Source organism: Chiloscyllium punctatum, chromosome 45 (assembly GCF_047496795.1).
Source record: "Chiloscyllium punctatum isolate Juve2018m chromosome 45, sChiPun1.3, whole genome shotgun sequence".
NCBI classification, from domain to species: domain Eukaryota; kingdom Metazoa; phylum Chordata; class Chondrichthyes; order Orectolobiformes; family Hemiscylliidae; genus Chiloscyllium; species Chiloscyllium punctatum.
In genome coordinates this window covers 65037110-65059222 of record NC_092783.1, presented here as the reverse complement: position 1 = coordinate 65059222, position 22113 = coordinate 65037110, and positions in this window count along the sequence as shown.

The window sequence follows — 22113 nt, the reverse complement described above, 5'->3', positions numbered from 1 at the left end:
TATTTAAGACAGAGATGGATAGTTCTTGGTTGATAGAGAACTCATGGGTTGAGGGAAAATGCAGGAAAATTATTTCGAGAAACATATCAGACATGATCAGATGGCAAAACAGACTTGATGGGCAAATGGCCTAATTCTGATCCTATATCTTATAGTCTTAAGGCCTTTAACAAGATGCTGCACAGGAGGCTGCTAAATAAGAGCCCATGATGTTTGGGTCAAGGTACTGGTATAGACAAAGGATTGGCTGACTGACAGAAGGCAGAGTATAGGGATAAAAGGATAGTTTTCAAGATGGCAGCCAGTGATTATTTGAGGTCCATAGGGGTCAGTATTGAGACCACAGTTATTCACATTGTACGTTAATGAGCTGGACTGTTATGGACCAGGCCAGACCTCCACAAAACATTTCAACAAAGTAGCCCACACCCTAACTTTGATAGTTGTTTTAAACAGGTATAATGCAGATATTCCAGGAGGGATGCAGTTGGTCAAACCACATAGTTTTAAACAAAACAGAATTTATTTTTAAGATTACTGAATGAAACACAAACGAAAGAGAACAGAATTCTGAATAACTTAACCTATCCAAACCCCAAATGATCATCCCAACTTAATGATGCTGTTCCAATACTTGCAACAATTCCCATAAACACCCCTTGGCATAAAAGGTAACATCAAACCCAGGGTCTTACAGTAGAGATGTCAGAGAGAGCGGAGGATCAGCATGGACCTGCCTCTTTGGGATCAGCAGCTTTTAAAAAACTACTGTGCTAAAAACAAATCAAACCATAGAAAAGCTGAGCTGGGAGCACTGGCCACCCCCCTTTGATTGTACAAGTATTTTTTAAACTTAAAGCTTTTTTCCTGAAACAGTATCTGTTAGCTATAATCAAATTGGCCTTAAAGCCCTTCTCCTAGACTTTTTGGAGTCTGTGTCTTTTATGAGCTCTCTGAAAAAAAAAGCCAAGGACAGCATAACCTTGTTAAAGGGGTAGCATTGCCACAGGACAAAGGAACTAAAGGCAGTGTTGCTCTGTTTGCAGATAACATTAAGATAGGTGGAGGAACAAGAGGTGTTGAGGAAGCGGGGAGGCTGCAGAAGGACTTGGACAGCTTGGGAGAGTGGCCAAAGAAGTGACAGATTGAATACAATTTGGAAAGTGTTATATTTTGCACATTGCAAGGAAGAATAGAGGCGTTGTCCCAAAAATCTACCACCCTTTATGTGTAGAAGTGCTTCATAACATCTCTCTCTCGAATGATCTGACCCTAATTCTCAAGCTACGCCTCTAGTTCTAAAATTCCCAAATTGTTTATTTTTATCTACCCTGTCTTTTCCTGGTAATATCTTGAAAACTTTGATCAGATCACTCCTTAACCTTCTAAATTCTTGAGACAGCAGGCATCATTTGTATGATCTCTCCTCATAACTTAACCCCGAAGTCCAGGTAGCATTTTTATAAACCCATGTTTTACTCCCTTCAAGGTCAATATATGGCAAATAGTGTGTTCGTTTTCATTGGTAGAGGGTTTGGCAGAGGGAGCCGTAATGTCCTGCTGCAACTATACAAAATGCTGGTGCAACCACACTTGGAATATTGTGTACAGTTCTGGTCACCCCATTACAGGAAGGATGTGGAAGCATTGGAAAAGGTGCAGAGGACATTTACCAGGATGTTGCCTGGTCTGGAGGGAAGATCTTAGGAGGAAAGGCTGAGAGACTTGGGTCTGTACTCATTGGAAAGAAGAAGGCTAAGAGGGGATTAGATAGGGTAGACAGTGAAAGTCTTTTCCTGAGGATGATGATGTCAGTGTGTATGAGAGGGCATAGTTACAAATTGAGGGGCGATAGATTTAAAACAGATGTCAGAGGCAGGTTCTTTACTCAGAGAGTGGTAAGGGCGTGGAATGTCCTGCCTGCCTATTTAGTTAACTCAGACACATTAGGGAGATTTAAACAATCCTTGGATAAGCACATGGAAAATGATGGGATAGTATAAAGTGGTGGGCTTAGATTAGTTCACAGTTCAGCGCAACATCGAGGGCCAAAGGGCATCTTCTGCACTTTATTGTTCTATATTCTATATCCCTCTTAAGGTGTGGTGCCCAGATCCACACTTGGTATTTCAACTGAAGTCTGACCGGGGTTTGGTCTAACTGCAACATAACCTCCGCATTCTTGTACTCCAGTCTTCTAAATATAAAAGCCAACATTCCATTAGAGTTTTGATTATTTTCTGCACTTTTTTGTGGTATTTTAAATGATTTATGCATCTGAACCCCCAAGTCTCTTTGGACATCCACTATATTTTAACTCCATACTATCTAGAAAGTAATTTGATCTATAATTGTTCTAAAATACATAACCTCACACTTATTTACTATGAATGTCATCTGCCACAGTTTTGTTCATTCACCCAGTCTATCGATATCCCATTGTGATGTTATTGCTATCAACTACACTATATATAATGCCACCTAACTGTGTCATCAGCTTTGGATTTATAATTTTTTATGCCATTCTCCAAGTCATTAATAAATAATATGAAAATTTGTAAGAATGATACTGTTCATGCAGTGAACGACTCTCCTACAGCATGGGGTTAGATACAGACTACACTGTCTGCTCAGTCTACACTGTCCCCATCAAATACTCTTCGACTCTGGGGAATGAAGCATAGACTGGGTGATCGCTTCACACAACATATACGCTCTGCCCACAAAAAAGACCCTGAACTTCCAGTTGCCTGCCACATTAACACCCCACCCTGTTCCCTGGCCAACATCTCTGTCTCAGGCTTGCTGCAGTGCACCAGTGAAGCTCAGCACAAGTTGGAAGAACAGGTCCTCATTTTCTGCTTGGGGACCTTGCAGCCCTCCGGACTTAATATCAAGTTCAATAATTTTAGGGCCTGAACTTCCCCACATTCTTGTCCCCTACCATACACACCAGGCCTTCTTATCACATAGCCTGCCATTAAACACCACCCATTGATAGCCACTAATAGTCTCCATTAACAGCTATTCACCCTTCCAGCCAGATCGTTACCAATTCTTCTGTCTGTTCAACTGTCCTCCTCTCTCCTTGGACTCTATCCCCATCTATCATTTACTCCTTTCCCTTTCCCCCACCCTGTCTTCTGCAAATAAACCTACATTTTCCCAGCTACCATAGTTCTGAGGAAGGACCGCTGAACCCAAAGTGTTACCTCTGGTTTCTCTCCACAGATGCTGCCAGACCTGCTGAGCTTTTCCAACAATATCTGTTTTTGTTTCTGATTTACAGCATCTGCAGTTCTTTTGGTTTTTACTCCCAAACCAGGTATAACTTGGTGTTAGATACAGAGTAAAACTCCTTCTACACTCTTAAGTCGAATGAAAAGCTCTCTCTATACTATCCCAAACATTCCCAAGACAAGGACAGCCATGGGGTTAGATGCAGAGTAAAACTCTTTCTAATCTTATAAATAAAGTAAAACTCTGTCTACATTGTCCATAAAACATCCCCAGGAGTAGTATAGCATGAGGTTAGATACAGAGTTAAGCATCTTCTACTCCTTCCTGTTGTCTGTTTTATTATAGAATAATGATACTTTATTGGTTGGATTTCTTGCTTGCCTGTGACTGTTTTAAGTTGTTCGTTTTACCTCTCTTTGACTCTCCAAACCAATGAGAAACATGTCCAAGATAACAGTGTTATATTGTAATGAACCCTATAGACAGATCACTATTGCAGTGAATGTGTCTCACAGATAATTAGCTGAAGACTTTCATAATGCTCATCAATTGTCCTCATAATTTGGGTTGGAAGGAGTTCCTAGCTGTAATTGTCCTGAGAGAAATTAAAATTGGTAAATAATTCTCTGTTGTAATGAGGACTTGGACCAAATCAACAAACATAATAATCAATGTTAATTCCTGGTGAAAATCGGACTCTTGATCATCTCAAGTAATTGGATGCCCTTAAATGGAAATAAATTCATTCATCAATGAACTATAGGAAGAGGCTGAATAAGCTGGGGCAGTTTTCCCTGCACGTCAGAGGCTGAGGGGTGACCTTATAGAGATTTATAAAATCATGAGGGGCATGGGTAGGGTGAATAACAACCAAGGTATTTTCCCTGGGGTGGAGGAGTCCAAACCTAGGGGACATAGATTCAACATGAGATAGGAAAGATTGAAAAGGGACTGAAGGGGTGACTTTTTCATGCAGAGGGTGGTGCATGTATGGAATGAGCTGCCAGAGGAAGAGATGGAGGCTGATACAATAACAACATTTAAAAGTCATCTAGATGGGTGTATGAATAGGAAGGGTTTAGAGGGATATGGGCCAAATGCTGGTAAATGGGGCTAGATTGACTTGGGATATCTGGTTGGCATGGATGAATTGAAATGAAGGGTCTGTTTCCATGCTTTACAATCCTATGACTCTAAACGTGTATCTTTTTGACCGATGGATCATAGGGAGGGGTCTCCATATTTGAGATGTTTCATTAGGAGGTACAGCCACATTAAGATATGGAACAGTTTAATCACAAGCTCTCTCTCTCTCACGGGCTCTGATGGTTTCACTTTGCCCAGCAGGTCCCTTTCACGCCCCCCCACCCCACCCCCACCTCCCCACCCCATTGATGTGTCTGATTCTTAAAGAAAGCATTCATCAGTGTGGAAACCTGAACCTTTAGAGCTGAGACTCAGTCAGGTCTCTGTGTTCACTGCCGTGCTCTTTTCAAATGTTAACCACTTCTTTCCTTGAGGCAACTATTCAGAGATTTCATTTCTCTGTTTCTCAAACTGGTCTTTGACTGGGAAGTACAGAATGTTAGAACTTAATTTAGTACATTCTATACAACTCTCATAGAGCCAGAGTTTTTACAGCATAGAAATATCCATCTATTCCAATCCCATTTCCCAGCACTTGGCCTGTAGCCTATATACTATAGTGATTCAAGTGCTCATCTACGTAGTTTTTAAATATCTTGTGGGTTGCTGTGTTTAGCACTGCTGCCTCACAGTATCAGGGACTTGGGTTCGATTCCTGACTCAGGCAACTGTCTGTGTGGAGTTTGCACATTCTCCCTGTGTCTGCTTGGGTTTCCTCCCACAGTCCAAAAATGTGCAGGTTAGAGTGGATTGCCTAAATTACCCATAGTGCTCAGGAATATACAGGTGAGGAGGGTTAGCCATGGGAAATGGAAGGTTAGAGGGATAAGGTAAAGGGCGAGGTCTGGCTGGGATGCTCTTTGGAGGGTCAGTGTGGACTTGATGGGCCGAATGGCCAGTTTCCATATTATAGGGATTCGATGATTCAGTGTTTACAGGTTCCCACAAACTTCTAGGTGAAAAAAATGTTTCCTCAAATCCCCTCTAAACCTCCTGCTCCTTTTCTTTAAACAGTGCCTCCTGATTTTTGACCCTTCCTACATGAAGAAATGTTTATCCCTCTCTATTCCTGGCAGCAGTGGGAGACAGAGCAGAGGTGATGTTGGAACCAGGAGGTTGCCAGGAAGGTAAGTGAACAGCATAAATACTTACCTTTAAAGCCCACAGCCTTTTTCCTGTCCAGGAGCAGCAGGCGACAGAGCGGAGGTGATGTTGGGACTGGGAGGTTGCCAGAAAGGTAAGGACTTAGTATTTTTTTGGACAGCGGATAAACCCGAGATACTACACGTGTAGTATCTCCCTTCCCACCCCCCCAACCCCAACCAGAAGAAAAGGACTCTGTATGGTAAGGGTTTTTCTTTTCTTTTATATATTCAAGTGCATTGTTTGGTATTAGTTAGTTGAGTTAAAACTAAGGTGTACAATGGTAGGGGACCTCAGACCTGTGGCATGTGCCTCTTGCTTGATGTGGGAGCTCAGGGACGTGGCTGATGTCCCTGACTCTTACACTTGCAAGAGGTTTGTCCAGCTGCAGCTCTTGTTTGACTGCATGATGGTTCTGGAGCTGCGGATGGACTCACTGTGGAGCATCTGCGATGCTGAGGAGGTTGTGGAGAGCACGTTTAGTGAACTGGTCACACCACAGGTTAGAGTTGCTGAGGGAGACAGTGAATGGGTGACCAAAAGACAGAGAAAGAGTAAAAAGGCAGCGCAAGTGTCCCCTGTGGTCATCTCCCTCCAAAACAGGTATACCGTTTTGGATACTGTTGGGGGAGATGGGTCACCAGGGGAGGGCAGCAGCTGCCAGGATCATGGCACCGTGGCAGGCACTGCTGTTCAGAAGGGTAGGAAAAAGACTCGGAGGACCATAGTATAGGGGATTCTATTGTGAGGGGAGTAGATAGGTGGTTCTGTGGCCGAAAACAGGACTCCCGGATGGTATGTTGCCTCCCAGGTGCTCGGGTCAGGGATGTCACCGATCAGCTGCAGAGCATTCTAAAAGGGGAGGGTGAACAGCCAGTTGTCGTGGTGCATATAGGCACCAACAACATAAGTAAAAAAGGAGATGAGGTCCTGAAAAGCAGACTTCAGGGAGCTAGGAGAGAAGTTAAAGAGGAGGACCTCAAAGATAGTGATCTCGGGATTATTACCAGTGCCACGTGCTAGCCAACATAGAAATGAAAGAATAGGCAGGATGAACACGTTGCTTGAAGGATGGTGTAGGAGGGAGGGGTTCAGATTTGTGGGACATTGGGACCGGTTCTGGGGAAGGTGGGACTATTACAAATTGGATGGTCTACACCTGAACCAGACTGAAACTAATGTCCTTGGGGGAGTTTTTGCTACTGCTGTTGGTGAGGTTTTAAACTAATGTGGCAGGGGGCTGGGAACCAGAAGAGGTGGAAACTGGAGACTGTAAGGAACAGGAAAATGAAGTTAGCATTACCAAGAGGAAGAGTAGGCAGAGAGCAGATGAACGCAAAGGAACTGGTGGCCTGAGATGCATCTACTTTAATGCAAGGAGTAAGGTAGTGGGTAAGGCAGATGAACTTAGGGCTTGGATTGGTGCCTGGGAGTATGACATTATCGTGATCACAGAGACTTGGTTGAAGGAAGGGCATGATGATTGGCAACTAAATGTTCCAGGATATAGACGCTTCAGACAGGGCAAGGAAGGAAGTAAATGGTGGGGGGGGGGCGGGGGGAGGAGTTGCATTACTGGTCAGGGATGATATCACAGCTGTGCTAAAGGAGAATACTATGGAGGGCTTGAGTAGTGAGGCATTATGGGTGAAGCTGAGAAATAAGAAGGATGCAGTTACATTGTTGGGGCTGTATTACAGGCCTCCCAACATTGAGCATGAGGTAGAAGAGCAAATAGGTAAACAGATTATGGAAAGATATAGAGACAGCAGGGTGGTGGTGAAGGGAGATTTTAATTTTCCCAACATTGACTGGGATACACTTAGTATCAGAGGTCTGGATGGGCAGAATTTGTAAGGAGGGTCCAGGAATGTTTTCTGGAGCAGTATATCAATAGTCTATGAGGGAAAGGGCCATATTGGACCAAGTGTTGGGGAATGAGCCAAGCCAGGTGGTAGAGGTTGCAGTGGGGGATTTCTTTGGGAATAGTGACCACAATTCTGTGAGTTTTAGAATACTCATAGACAAAGATGAGAGTGGTCCTAAGGGAAGAGTGCTAAACTGGGCCAAGGCCAATTATATCAAAATTTGGCAGGAGCTGGGAAATGTGGATTGGGAGCAGCTATTTGAAGGGAAGCCCACTTTTGAAATGTGGGAGGCTTTCAAAGATAGTGCAGGATATGCATGTCCCTTTGAAAACAAGGGAAAGGAAAGGCAAGATTCGTGAACAATAGATGACAGGAGAAATTGTGCGACTATCCAAGAGGAAAAGGGAAGCATACATAAGGTCCAGGCAGCTAAGAACAGAACAGGCCTTGGGGGAATCTTAAACGAGATATAAAGTGGGCTAAATGGGGTCATGAAATAAGTTTAGCGAGCAGAATTAAGGAGACTCCCAAGGCCTTTTATTCATATATAAGAAGCAAGAGGGTAACTGGAGAAAGGGTTCGTCCACTAAATGATAAGGAAGGAAGGTTGTGTGTCGAACCTGAGAAAATGGGTGAGATTCTGAATGATTACTTTGCATCAGTGTTCACTGAGGAGAGGGACATGATGAATGTTGAGATTAAAGATAGAAGTTTGATTAGTCTGGATCATGTTGACATAAGGAGGGAAGATGTGTTGGGTAGGCTAAAAGATATTAAGGTGGACAAATCCCCAGGACCAGATGGGATCTATCCAGGTTGCTGAGGGAGGCGAGAGAGGAAATAGCTGGGGCACTGACAGATATCTTTGTAGCATCCTTAAATACAGTTGAGGTGCCGGAGGACTGGAGAATTGCTAATGTTGTCCCCCAGTACAATTGAATTGAATTGAGTTGAATTTATAGTCACATATACCGAGGCACAGTGAAACGTTTTGTCTTGTGAGCTATACAGGTAGATCACATGGTTAAATAGCATAGATAATAGAACATAGAACATGGAACATAGAACGGTACAGCACAGAAGAGGCCCTTCAGCCCATGATGTTATGCCGACCACTGATCCTCATGTATGCACCCTCAAATTTCTGTGACCATATGCATGTCCAGTAGTCTCTTAAATGTCCCCAATGACCTTGCTTCCACAGCTGCTGCTGGCAACGCATTCCATGCTCTCACAACTCTCTGTGTAAAGAACCCGCCTCTGACATCCCCTCTATACTTTCCTCCAACCAGCTTAAAACTATGACCCCTTGTGTTAGTCATTTCTGCCCTGGGAAATAGTCTCTGGCTATCGACTCTATCTATGCCTCTCATTATCTTGTATACCTCAATTAGGTCCCCTCTCCTCCTCCTTTTCTCCAATGAAAAAAGTCCGAGCTTAGTCAACCTCTGTTCATAATATAAGCCCTCCAGTCCAGGCAGCATCCTGGTAAACCTCCTCTGAACCCTCTCCAAACCATCCACATCTTTCTTATAATAGGGAGACCAGACCTGGATGCAGTATTCCAAGTGCGGTCTAACCAAAGTTTTATAGAGCTGTGACAAGATCTCACAACTCTTAAACTCAATTCCCCTGATAAGTAAATAATAGGTAAACAGCAGCAAAAACCAAAATGCAGGTACAAGTGAAAGTTAAGAGTTTGAGTCCATTCAGTATTTTAACAACAGTAGGGTAGAAACTGTTTCGAAACTGGCTGGTGCGTGTGTTCAGGCTTCTGTATCTTCTCCCCGATGGTAGAAGTTGTAGGAAAGCATTGCCAGGGTGGGATGGATCTTTGAGAATGTTGGCGTCCTTTCCTAGATAGCGGGCAAGAAGGGTAATAGGAATATTCTAAGTAACTACAGACCAGTGAGTCTGACATCAGTGGTGGGAAAGTTGCTGGGGAAGGTACTGAGAGATAGGATCTATTTATATTTAGAAGAGAATGGGCTTATCAGTGATAGGCAACATGGTTTTGTGCGGGGGAGATCGTGTCTTACCAACTTAATGGAGTTCTTTGAGGAAGTGATCAAGTTGATAGATGAAGGAAGGGCTGTAGGTGTCATATACATGGACTTTAGTAAGGTGTTTGATAAGGTTCCCCATGGTAAACTAAAAGAGAAAGTGAAGTCACATGGTGTGAAGGGTGTTCTAGCGAGGTGGATAAAGAACTGGTTGAGCAACAGGAGACAGAGAGTAGTAGTTGAAGGGAGTTTCTTGAAATGGAGAAAGGTGACCAATGGTGTTCCACAGGGGTCAGTGTTGGGGCACTGTTGGTCTGATCAGCAAGTTTGTAGATGACAGAGTAGCAGAAAGCGTAGGGGATTGTCAAAGAATACAGGACAATATAGTTAGACTGGAGAGTTGGGTGGAGAAATGGCAGATGGAGTTCAAATCCAGGCAAATGTGAGGTAATGCAGTTTGGGAAGTCTAATTCTAGAGTGAACTATACTGTAAATGGAAGAGCCTTGGGAAAAGTTGATAAGCAGAGAGATCTGGGAGTTCAGGTCTATTTTTTTTACAAACCTTTTATTGCATTTTTATAATAAAATGTTTCCTGGTCTGAATTTTAACAATAGTGTTCTATAGAAGACAATCATAAAGTGAAGGGTTTTTAAAATTAAACCTGTAGCGCTTAATCAGCATAATGTCTTTTAATTCTTTTGCCCCTGTTTTTGTGTTGTAAAACTGTGACAATTGTGAACAGACTCTTAGTTTTAGCAAAATTTTTAAAAATTGAGTATATTGAGATTCCTAATTTTGTGCTTTTTGTTGCTCATGGCAAAGTCTAAATTCCTGTATATTTTGTGAAGACATACCTTTATATATTACCTCATTCAATGGATTGAATAACTAATGCACAATTGCAAGTTGTTCAGAAAATTGAACAACTCTTATTAAAAGAACTGTCATTTTAAAAAAAATAAAAATGTTTAAGAAAAGTGCTGAGAGGTGGCAAATGGGAATTCAGTGCAGCTAAATGTGAGGTGATGCACTTTGGGAAGAATAACAGGAAGGCAGACTACTGGGTCAATGGAAAGATTTTTAGTAGTGTGGATGTGCAGAGGGATCTTGGAGTCCATGTACATAGATCCCTGAAAGTTGCCACCCAGGTGGATAGTGCTGTTAAGAAGGTATATGGTGTGTTAGGTTTCATTGGTAGAGGGATTGAGTTCTGGAGCCGCAATACCGTGCTGCAACTATACAAAACGCTGTTGCGGCCACACTTGGAATATTGTGTACAGTTCAGGTCGCCATATTTTGGGAAGGATGTGGAAGCATTGGAAAAGGTGCAGAGGAGATTTACCAGGATGTTGCCTGGTCTGGAGGGAAGGTCTTTTGAGGAAAGGCTGAGAGACTTGGGATTGTTCTCATTGGAAAGAAGAAGGCTAAGAGGAGATTTGATAGAGACATATAAGATGATCAGAGGATTAGATGATGACATTAGCTTGTATGAGGGGGCATAACTACAAATTGAGAGGTGATGGATTGAAGACAGATGTCAGAGTCAGGTTCTTTCCTCAGAAGAGTGGTAAGGGCGTGGAATGCCCTACCTGCCAATGTAGTTAACTCAGCCACATTAGGGAGATTTAAGCAATCCTTGGATGATGATGGGATAGTGTAGGGGGACGAGCTGAGAATAGTTCACAGGTCGGCGCAACATCGAGGGTGGAAGGGTTTGTTCTGTGCTGTATTATTTTATGTTCTATGTACCCTGAAGCTGGCTGCACAGGTGGATAGAGTGGTCAAGAAGGCATATAGTGTACTTGCCTTTATCGGACAGGGTATTGAGTATAAGAGCTGGCAGGTCATGTTAAAATTGCACAAGACATTGGTTTGGCCGCATTTAGAATACTGTGTACAGTTCTGGTCTCCACATTACCAAAAGGATGTGGATGCTTTGGAGAGGGTGCAGAGAAGGTTTACGAGGATATTGCCTGGTATGGAAGGTGCTAGCTATGAAGAGAGGTTGAGTAGGTTAGGTTTGTTTTCATTAGAAAAAAGGAGATTGAGGGGGAGACCTGATTGAGGTCTACAAAATCTTGAAGGGTATAGACAGGGTGGATAGAGATAAGCTTTTTCCCAGAGTGAGGGATTCAATAACAAGAGGTCACATATTCAAGATGAGAGGAGAAAGGTTTAAGAGAGAGACACGCGGCAAGTACTTTACATAGTGGGTGATAGGTGCCTGGAATGCGTTGCCAGCAGAGGTAGTAGAGGCAGGCACTGTATATTCATTTAAGGTGTGTCTGGACCTTAAGTAGGTGGGGAACAGAGAGATATAGATCCTTAGGAATTGGGTGATAGGTTTAGACAATGGATTTGGATTGGCACAGGCTTGGAGGGCTGAAGGGCCTGTTCCTGGGATGTAAATTTTCTTTGTTCTTTGTTCATGCTGTTTGGAACTTTGTCCACCTCAATGCCATTCAGCCTTCACTGCTCTGAGGAAATCAACTGCAGCCTATCTAGACTCACTTCAGGGGTGAATCATTCCAGTCCAGGCAATGTCCTGATAAATCCCCTCTGCAGTTCTCCAATGCAATCACATCCTTCCTATAGCATGGCCACCAGAATTGCACACAGTATTCCTAACTGTGACCTAACTAACATTTCACATAGCTCCATCTTAACGTCCTTGTTCTTGTATTCAATGCCTTGACTAATAAAGGCAAGGACACCTTCTTAACCACCTTATCTATCTGTCCTTCTGCCTTTAAGGATCTATGGATATGCACATCAAGGTCCTTCTGATCTTCTGTGCCTACTAAGGTCTGACCATTCAACGTGTCCTTGTTTGCCTTGTTAGTCCTCCCAAAATACATCACCTCACACTTTTTAGGATTTGGTTCCATTTGTCAATGTTCATCCTATGTTACCATTCCATCCATATTGTTCTGTAGTGTAAGGCTTCCCTCCTATCCATTTCCCACACCACCAATTTTCATGACATCTGTAATCATACAGATCAAAACCCACAATGGTGCCTGCATTTATTGAAGCTGTGACTGTTTGTAGCTCCTTTAACACCCTCCATCCAGACTGAGATGAGCCAATTTTACTCATAGAGTTATAGAGATGTACAGCATGGAAACAGACCCTTCGGTCCAACCCGTCCATGCAGACCAGATATCCCAACCCAATCTAGTCCAACCTGCCAGCACCCGGCCCATATCCCTCCAAACCCTTCCTATTCATATACCCATCCAAATGCCTCTTAAATGTTGCAATTGTACCAGCCTCCACCACATCCTCTGGCAGCTCATTCCATAAACGGACTACCCTCTGCATGAAAAAGTTGCCCCTAAGGTCTCTTTTGTATTTTTCCCCTCTCACCGTAAACCTATGCCCTCTAGTTCTGGACTCCCCCACCCCAGGGAAAAGACTTTGCCTATTTATCCTATCCATGCCCCTCATAATTTTGTAAACCTCTATAAGGTCACCCCTCAGCCTCTGACGCTCCAGGGAAAACAGCCCCAGCCTGTTCAGCCTTTCTCTGTAGCTCAGATCCTCCAACCCTGGCAACATCCTTGTAAATCTTTTCTGAACCCTTTCAAGTTTCACAACATCTTTCCAATAGGAAGGAGACCAGAATTGCACGCAATATTCCAATAGTGGCCTAACCAATGTCTTGTACAGCCACAACATGACCTCCCAACTCCTGTACTCTATACTCTGACCAATAAGGGAAAGCACCAGCTGGAGACATGGGCAATGTAAGAGCCAACACATCCTGACTGAGGCAGAGGTGACAACTTTAGCCCTCCTCAAAATAATGGGTAGCACTCAATCCCATCCACTTGGGCCACTGATGATAAATCAGTTGAGATGATGATTGCTCAACTACTAACCTGGAGAAGCGATGAAGGGCTTTTGCCCAAAACGTCGACCTTGCCGCTCCTCGGATGCTGCCTGAACTGCCGTGCTCCTCCAGCACCACTAATCCAAAATCTGGTTTCTAGCATCTGTAGTCATTGTTTTTACCTACTAACCTGGAGATCCAGTTAACATTCTGGGGACCTGGGACCAGAGCAGATGGTGGAATTTAAATTCATTAACAAATCTGGAATTACGTGTCTGATGACCAGGAAACTGCAGCCAATTGTCATTAAAACCCCATCTAGTTCAATAATGCTCTTTAGGGAAGGAAATGGTTATCTTTACCCGGTTTGGATTGTGTGTTACTCCAGACCCACAGCAATGTGGTAGACCCTTCGGGATGAGCAAAAAACGATGCCCACATTCTCTGAATAAAAACAAACATGTTTCACAATATAAGCCAAAAGTGACAGTCACCTTGGGTCCCAGACCATAGAAACCACACCCCCCCCCCAACCCCTCCCCCCCAAACCCCAGAAAGTCTACTCTCTCAGGGAGTTGAATGGATATCTAAACTAGACAGCGTGTTATAACCCTGTCCTGCAACTCAAATATGATAGTCTGCCCTCCAGAGAAGTAGCTGTAGTTATTGTAACAAAGTCAGCCAATTGCACCTCAGTAGGAGTTCCCTGATTGGACCAGATTAACAAATCCAATCAGGGAACCCTGGCTGACAAATTAAAAGGGTGAGTGTTAGAGATGCTGACATTCTGATAACAGACTCTGAATGAGACAGTGCTAAAGTCGAGGACTATTCATGTGTAAATAAAGAGTGACCCGGTGACAGATACCAGCTTCTGTGCAATTATTTCCCTAGTTATTTTCTAATTTACCTCTAAATCCATTGTAAAAATTTTAAACATTGCTTTGCAAATACTCCTCTTCACATTCTCATGTGTTGACTTCGATATGTGGTGCCCATTTGCCCTCTCAGCTGGACTTCAAAGATCCTTGAAGAAGAACAGGGAAATTCTCCCTCAATTGAGATTACAGGATCAGATCATCTGGTCTTCATCACACTGCTGTCTGTGTGAGTTCGCTGTGCACAAAGTCGTGGTTGTATCTCCATAACAACAGTGAGAACACTTCAAAAAGTACTTCATTGGCTGAAAGCCACTTTAGAGGTCCTGGGGCCAGGATAGGTGCTTTTTCAATGCAGGTCTTTGTTAAGTAGTTCATAATACATCAGTGCAGGGTTGGTAAGTTGTGTGGGCCAAATGACCTCACTTGTTTTCAGAAATGTGCAGATTGACATCCCTGGCAACACTTTCAAATTCATCTACCTTTTTTCCAATGATCCTAAATTTTATCTGAAACAGGGAACAGAGTCATAGAGATGTACAGCACAGAAATAGACCTTTCAGTCCAACTCGCCATGCCGAACAGATATCCCAACCCAATCTAGTCCCATTTGCCAGCACTTGGCCCATATCTCTCCAAACCCTTCCTATTCTTGTACCCATCCAGGTGCCTTTTAAATGCTGCAATCGTACCAGCCTCCACCACTTCCCCTGGTAGCTCATTCCATACACACACCACCCTCTGTGTGAAAAAGTTGCCCCTTAGGTCCCTTTGAAATCTTTCCCCTCTCACCCTAAACCTATGCCCTCTAGTTTTGAACACTGCTAGCTCGGGAAAAGACCTCTACAAGGTCACCTCAACCTAAGCCTCTGACACTCAGGGGAAATTGCCCTGCCTATTCAGCCTCTCCCTATAGCTCAAACCCTCCAACCCAGGCAACATCCTTGTAAATCTTCCTTCCATGGCAGGGAGTAATGTTCACTGCTTTGTATTGGATTCTGGGGAAATACCCAGGAGGGGTCCACAGAACTGAACACACTCTCCAAGATGGTCTAACCAGGATTATGAATATCTCAGAACACTTACAGCCATACCAATATGTGAAAGCTTTTCTGACAGACTGAGAAAGTAAAATATTTGCCTTCCACAATCAGTGAGGTGATGATATTCATTTCCTGATGAAAGGAGTGACTGCGCGATGTCTGTTCAGAATCTGCAAATCCTTCCCATTTCATATGCCCCAGTCATGTTAACATCCTCTGTGTTACTGAACCACACCTTCATACAGCACAGTGTTTATCTCATGGCTTGAGAATTCAGCAATAACGATTAACCCCACCTGAATTTGCACACAGGAACATTCCAGGAGTCAGACAGAGCTCTACAAACAAACAGAAGGCATCAGTGACTGGAGGTGCCTGTGTTGGATTGGGGTGGACAAAGTTAAAAATCACACAAGAGAATTGAATATTGGAAAGCATTGGGCTACTGGAATATCATTGCTAACAGGAGCCTGACCCACTCAATGTGATAATGTGAGATCTACAATGTTGTGAGTGAACAGCAACAGGTTTTATTGATTATCTTTTTTTACTTTTGAACTCGTAGCATATTTTGTGCATCTGAAGAGATTGTATTATTAAATTATCCGTATTTCTGTAGTCATGGTGATTTCCTTTCTAACAAAAGCACTGTCCAGGAGAGGTAGTTTGCAGATGTTAATTGGATATTTATTTACGCTGCGAGAATTTATGAGCGAGCAAAGTAAACAAAGGAGTGCAATACACTTAAAACACAAAGCTTTTTCATTGCAGGTTGAAGAATTTTTCAGAACTCCTGGCTGAAACTGGGTGTGCAAAACAAATATTCCTGAGGAAGGGAGTTTTGGACTGTTGAGAAAGAATTTACCTCAGTGTAAGGAGTTTGCTTCAAAATTTCAAACAGAAGTCCCTGACTGGACTATTTCACTCTCAGAAAGTCTAAACTCAGTTGAACAAAAGCTTCGGAAAAAGGCTATCAGATTCTCAAGGCAGGGAATTGAAGCTGCAGAGTCGAGAGTGTGTAGCTGGAAAAGCACAGCAGGTCAGGCAGCATCCAAGGAGCAGGAGAGTCAATGTTTTGGGCAAAAGCCTTTCATCTGGAATGAGGCATCTGGGTTGGGGGCTGAGAGATAAATGAGAGGGGAGTGGGGCTGGGGTGAAGGTAGCTCAGAAAATGATAGGTGGATGAAGGTGAGGGAGAAGGTGATAGGTCAGAAGGGGGAGTGATGGACAGGTCAGGAGGGCGATGCTGGGTTGGAGGCTTGGGAGTGGGATAATGTGGGAGGAAGGGAAATGAGGAAGCTGTTGAAATCCACATTTATCCCGTGTGGTTGCAGGTTCCCAAGGCGGAATATGAGGCGTTCCTCCTCCAGGCGTCGGTTGGTTATGGTTTGGTGGTGGAGGAAGCCCAGGACCTGCATGTCCTTGATGGAGTGGGAGGGGGACTTGAAGTATTCAGCCACGGGATGGTGGGGTTGGTGGGTGTGGGTGTCCCAGAGATGTTCTCTGAAATGATCTACAAGAAGGTGTCCTGTCTCCCCGATATAAAGGAGACCACATCAAGTGCAACGGATGCAGTAGGTGACATTGGTAGAGGTACAGGTAAATTTCTGTTGCATGTGGAAGGATCCCTTGGGACCTTAGACGAAGGTGAGAGGAGCGGGCGCAGGTATTGCACTTCCTGTGGTGGCAGGGGAAGGTGCCAGGAGTGGGGTGTGGGGTGGTGGGGGATGTGGATCTGACGAGGATGTCCAGGAGGGAATCGTCTCTATGGAACGCTGATAGGGGTGGTAAGGGAAATATATATTTTGGTGGTGGGATCTGTTTGGAGGTGGTGGAAGTGGCAGAGGATGTATGCGGAGGTTGGTGGGTGGAAGGTGAGGACCATGGGGGTTCTGTCCTTGCTGCGTTGGGAAGAGTGGGGTTCAAGGGCTGTGGTGCATGAAGCAGAGGAGGTCTCATGGAATACAAGGAGAACTCGCCATTTGGATACAGAACTGGCTCAAAGGTGGAAGACAGAGGGGTGGTAGAGGGTTGTTTTTCAGACTGGAGGCCTGTGACCAGTGGAGTGTCACAAGGATTGATGCTGGGTCCATTACTTTTCATCATTTATATAAATGATTTGGATGTGAGCATAAGAGGTATAGTTAGTAAGTTTGCAGATGATATCAAAATTGGAGGTGGAGTGGACAGTGAAGAAGGTTACCTCAGATTACAACAGGACCTGGATCAGATGGGCCAATGGGCTGAGGAGTGGCAGATGAAGTTTAATTTAGATAAATGTGAGGTGCTGCATTTTGGGAAAACAAATCTTAGCAGGACTTATACACTTCATGGTAAGGTCCTAGGGAGTTGTTGCTGAACAAAGAGACCTTGGAGTGCAGGTTCATAGCTCCTTGAAACTGGAGTCGCAGGTAGATAGGATAGTGAAGAACGCGTTTGGTATGCTTTCTTTTATTGGTCAGAGTATTGAGTACAGGAGTTGGGAGGTCATGTTGCGGCTGTACAGGACATTGGTTAGGCCACTTTTGGAATATTGCATGCAATTCTGGTCTCCTTCCTATCGGAAAGATGTTGTGAAACTTGAAAGGGTTCAGAAAAGATTTACAAGAATCTGGATGTAGGTTTGCTTGCTGAGCTGGAAGGTTCATTTCCAGACGTTTCATCTTCAGTGGGCCTCCAGGTGAAGCTGATAATTCCTGCTTTCTATTTATATGTTTGGATTTATTTGGGTTGGTGATGTCATTTCCTGTGGTGGCATCATTTCTTGTGGTGATGTCATTTCCTGTTCTTTTTCTCAGGGGGTGGTAGATGAGGTTTAACTCAATGTGGGTTTGTTGATAGAGTTCCAGTTGGAATGCAATGCTTCAAGGAATTCTCATGCGTGTGTCTGTTTGGCTTGTCCTCGGATAGATGTGTTGTCCCAGTCGAAGTGATGTCCTTCCTCATCCATATGTAAGGATACTAGTGAGAGTGGGTCATTTTTTTTGTGGCTAGGTGATGTTCATATATCCTGGTAGCTAGTTTTCTGCCTGTTTGTCCACTGTGGTGTTTGTACAGTATTGTACAAACCTTGCACAGTATTTTGTAACTGACCTTAGTTTTGCTTGTTGTCTGTATGGGGTCTTTCAAGTTCATTAGCTGCTGTTTTAGTGTGTTGGTGGATTTGTGGACTACCATGATGCCAAGGGGTCTGAGTAGTCTGGCAGTCATTTCCAAGATGTCTTTCCGAGAATGGAGCATGAGAGGTGACCTTATCGAGATTTATAAAATCATTAGGGGCATGGATAGAGTAAATAGATAAGGTCTTTTCCCTGGGGTGGGGGAGTCCAGAACTAGAGGGCATAGGTTTAGGATGAGAGGGGAAAGATATAAAAGAGACCTAAGGGGCAACTTTTATCATGCAGAGTGTGTGGAATGAGCTATCAAAGGAAGTGGTGGAGGCTGGTACAATAACAACATTTAAGAGGCATTTGGATGGGTATATAAATAGGAAGGGTTTGGAGAAATATGGGCCGGGTGCTGGCAGGTGGGACTAGATTGGGTTGGGATATCTGGTCGGCATGGACGGGTTGGACCGAAGGGTCTATTTCTGTGCTGTACTTCTCTATGACTATGACTCCACCTGAATCATGCAGGGATCGAAGTTCTGACGAATGCATAACAAAGTCTGTGGATAGGGCTTTAACCGAAATAGTTTGGGTGGAGAGTTCAGTTACATGGAAAATTAGAAAATCAAAGTTAAAGGAGAAGGTGGGAGTGCAGGTTAATGATGAGTCTGTTTATTGCTAGAATATAAAAGGATGGGACAGCATGTGTGATTGTTGCATTGCATCAAGAAATCGTACAAGAGTTAGAAAAATTGGTAACAGGACAAACTTAAACATTTTATGTCTCATTGCACAAGCATTTGGAATAAAATGAATACATTAAAAGCACAAATAGAGACATAATCATATGAATTGGTGGTGATTACTGAGGTGTGGCTGTAGGGAGATCAGGTTTGGGAATTAAATATCCAAGTGTACTCTGTTTCAGAGGATAGACAGGAAAGAAAAGGAGATCATGTAGCTTTGTTAGTGAAGGAAGAGATCCGTGCTGTCGTGAGAAATTATATCAGCACAGAGATCAAGACGTTGAATCAGTCTGGGGATAAATAGAAAATAGCATGGGAAACAAATCCCTGGTATGAGTAATCTAGAGGTTCTCAAACTGCGCTCAGTGATAGGGAACCAGAAAATATTGGAGTTGTAAGAAAGGTATAGCAATGATTGTAGGTGATTTTAATATGTGTATAGACTGGATTATCCAATTGGCAAGGATTAGCCTTGACGGAGATTTCATTGAATATATTAGAGATTAGGGCGGCACGGTGGCTCAGTGGTTAGCACTGCTGCCACACAGCGCCAGGGACCCGGGTTCAATCCCTGCCTTGTCCAACTGTCTGCGTGGAGTTTGCACATTCTCCCCGTGTCTGTGTGGATTTCCTCCCACAATCCAAAGATGTGCAGGTCAGGTGAATTGGCCATGCTAAATTGCCCATTGTGTTAGATGCATTATTCAGGGGTAAATATAGGGTAGGGGGGATGAGTCTGGGTGGGTTACTCTTTGGAGGGTCAGTGTGGACTTGTTGAGCCAAATGGCCTGTTTCCATTCTATAGGGAATCTAATCTAAGACTGGTTCCCCAACATACTTCTCCATGAAACTATCAGGGAGTGATAGATGCTTAAGGAGAAACTCAATTACTCCAAACTAAAATATATTCCAAAAAGGAATGCAGATGTTGGGGGGTGGGGGGTGGGGAAGAAACACCCATAGCTAAGCAAGGAAGGTAATGACAATATAAAAACAAAAATGAAGGTTTACCTTATTGCAAAGGTGTATTGCAGGCTGAATATTGGGAAATGTTTAAAGATCCAAAAAGCCATATAAAGAGCTAAGGCAAGTAAAACTAACATAAAATATTAAAAGGGACAGCAAAAGCTTCTATAAATATACAAAAGGGAAGAGACGCTAAAGTGAACATTGGTCCCTCAGAGGATGACTGCAGAGTTAATCGTGGGGAAGACAGAAATGACAGACTCACTAAATCAACATTTTACTTCAATATTCACACTGGAGGACACTAGAACCATCCCAATAGTTACAGGAAATGCAGAACATATAGAAAGGGAGGAACTTAGCACAATCATCATCAACTGGGAAAAAGTACAAGCAGACCTTTCAGATTGAAGGCTGATAAGTTCCAGTCTTGATGGCCTACATCCTTTGGTCTTAAGGGAAGTGGCAGCAGAAATATGGATCCATTCGATATAATATTTCAAAATTCCTTAGATGTGGGAAAGATGTGGGAAATATTGGAAAAATATTAACATACCTTTATTCAAAAAGGGAGGGAGCCAGAAAGTAGGAAACTGTAGACCAGTTAGTTTAACCTGTCTTTGGGAGCTTGGTAGAATTCATTATTAAGGAGTAATAAGAGGACATTTAGAAAGTCAAAATATAATCCATCACAGTCAGCATTGTGATTGAATAACTGTTTAAGAGGTTTTCACAGATGTAACAAGCAAGGTGAGTAACGGGGATTCTGTAGCTGTAGTGTACCTAGACATCCAGAAGGCATCTGATAAGATGCCACACAAATGGTTAGTATACACAGTAATATCACATTGATTTGGGGTAATTTAGTGGCTTGGATAGAGGATTAGCTAACCAACAGAAAGCAGACAGTCAACATAAATGGATCTTTTTTGGTTGACAAGATGTGGGATACCACAGGGTTCAATCCTTGGGCCTCACTTGTTCATAATTCATATTAATGAGAGATAGCAAGTATAATAGCCAAATTTGCAGATCAGTAAGTTTGCAGATGACAACAAAATTGGTGGTGTTGTGGACAGTGAAAAAACTTACCTCAAAGTACAATGGGACCATGTTCAGATGGGCCAGTGGGCCAAGGGCAGGCAGATGGATGTCATTGAGATAAATGTGAGGTGTTGCACTTTGGAAAGACAAATCAAGGTTAGACTGATACACACTTAATGCTAAGACCCTGGGGTGTGTTGCCTAACAAAGAGACTTTGGTGTGGAGGTTCATAGTTTCTTAAAAGCGGAGTCACAGGTAGACAGAGTGGTGAAGAAAGCATTTGGTACGCTTGTCTTTATTGGTCAATGCATTGAGTATCGGAATTGGGATGTCATATTGCAGCAGGACAGGATGTTGGTTAGGCCACTTTTGGAAACTGCGTTCATTTTCGGTCTCCCTACTATTGAAAAGATATTGTTAAGTTTGAAGGGTTTGGAAAAGATTTACGTGGATGTTGCCAAGGTTGGAGGGTTTGAGCCAATGGGAGAGGCTGAATAGGCTAGGGTTATTTTCTCTGGAGCAGACTTTCCCACATCTAAGGAATTTTGGAATATTATATCGAATGCAGACTGAGGGGTGACTCTATAGAGGTTTATAAAATCATGAGGGGCATGGATAGGGTGAATAGCCCAGATCTTTCCCAGTGGTGGGGGAGTCCAGAAATAGAGGGCATAGGTTTAAGGTGAGAGGAGAAAGATTTAAAAGGGACCTATGGGGCAACCTTTTCACGCAGAGGGTGTTGTGCGTATGAACTGCCAGAAGAAGTGGTGGAGGCTGGTACAATTACAACATTTAAAATGCAGTTATATGAATAGGAAGGGTTCAGAGGGATATGGGCAAATAGTTACAAATGGGAGTAGATTAATTTAGGAATCTACGAATATGAATGAGTTGGACCAACATGTTTCCATGTTGTACAACTCTATAACTCTCTAGTGGCTCCTGTTGCACATGCTCAGAAGTTACCCTTCAAGTGAAGGTATTATTAACCCTTAAGTCTGCACTCAGTGAAACAAGCCCCTGCTCTTCCCCACATCTCTCTGCAGCTGTACCTTTTCGCCACCTCCTTCACAATGAGGGAGCTGTTATAAA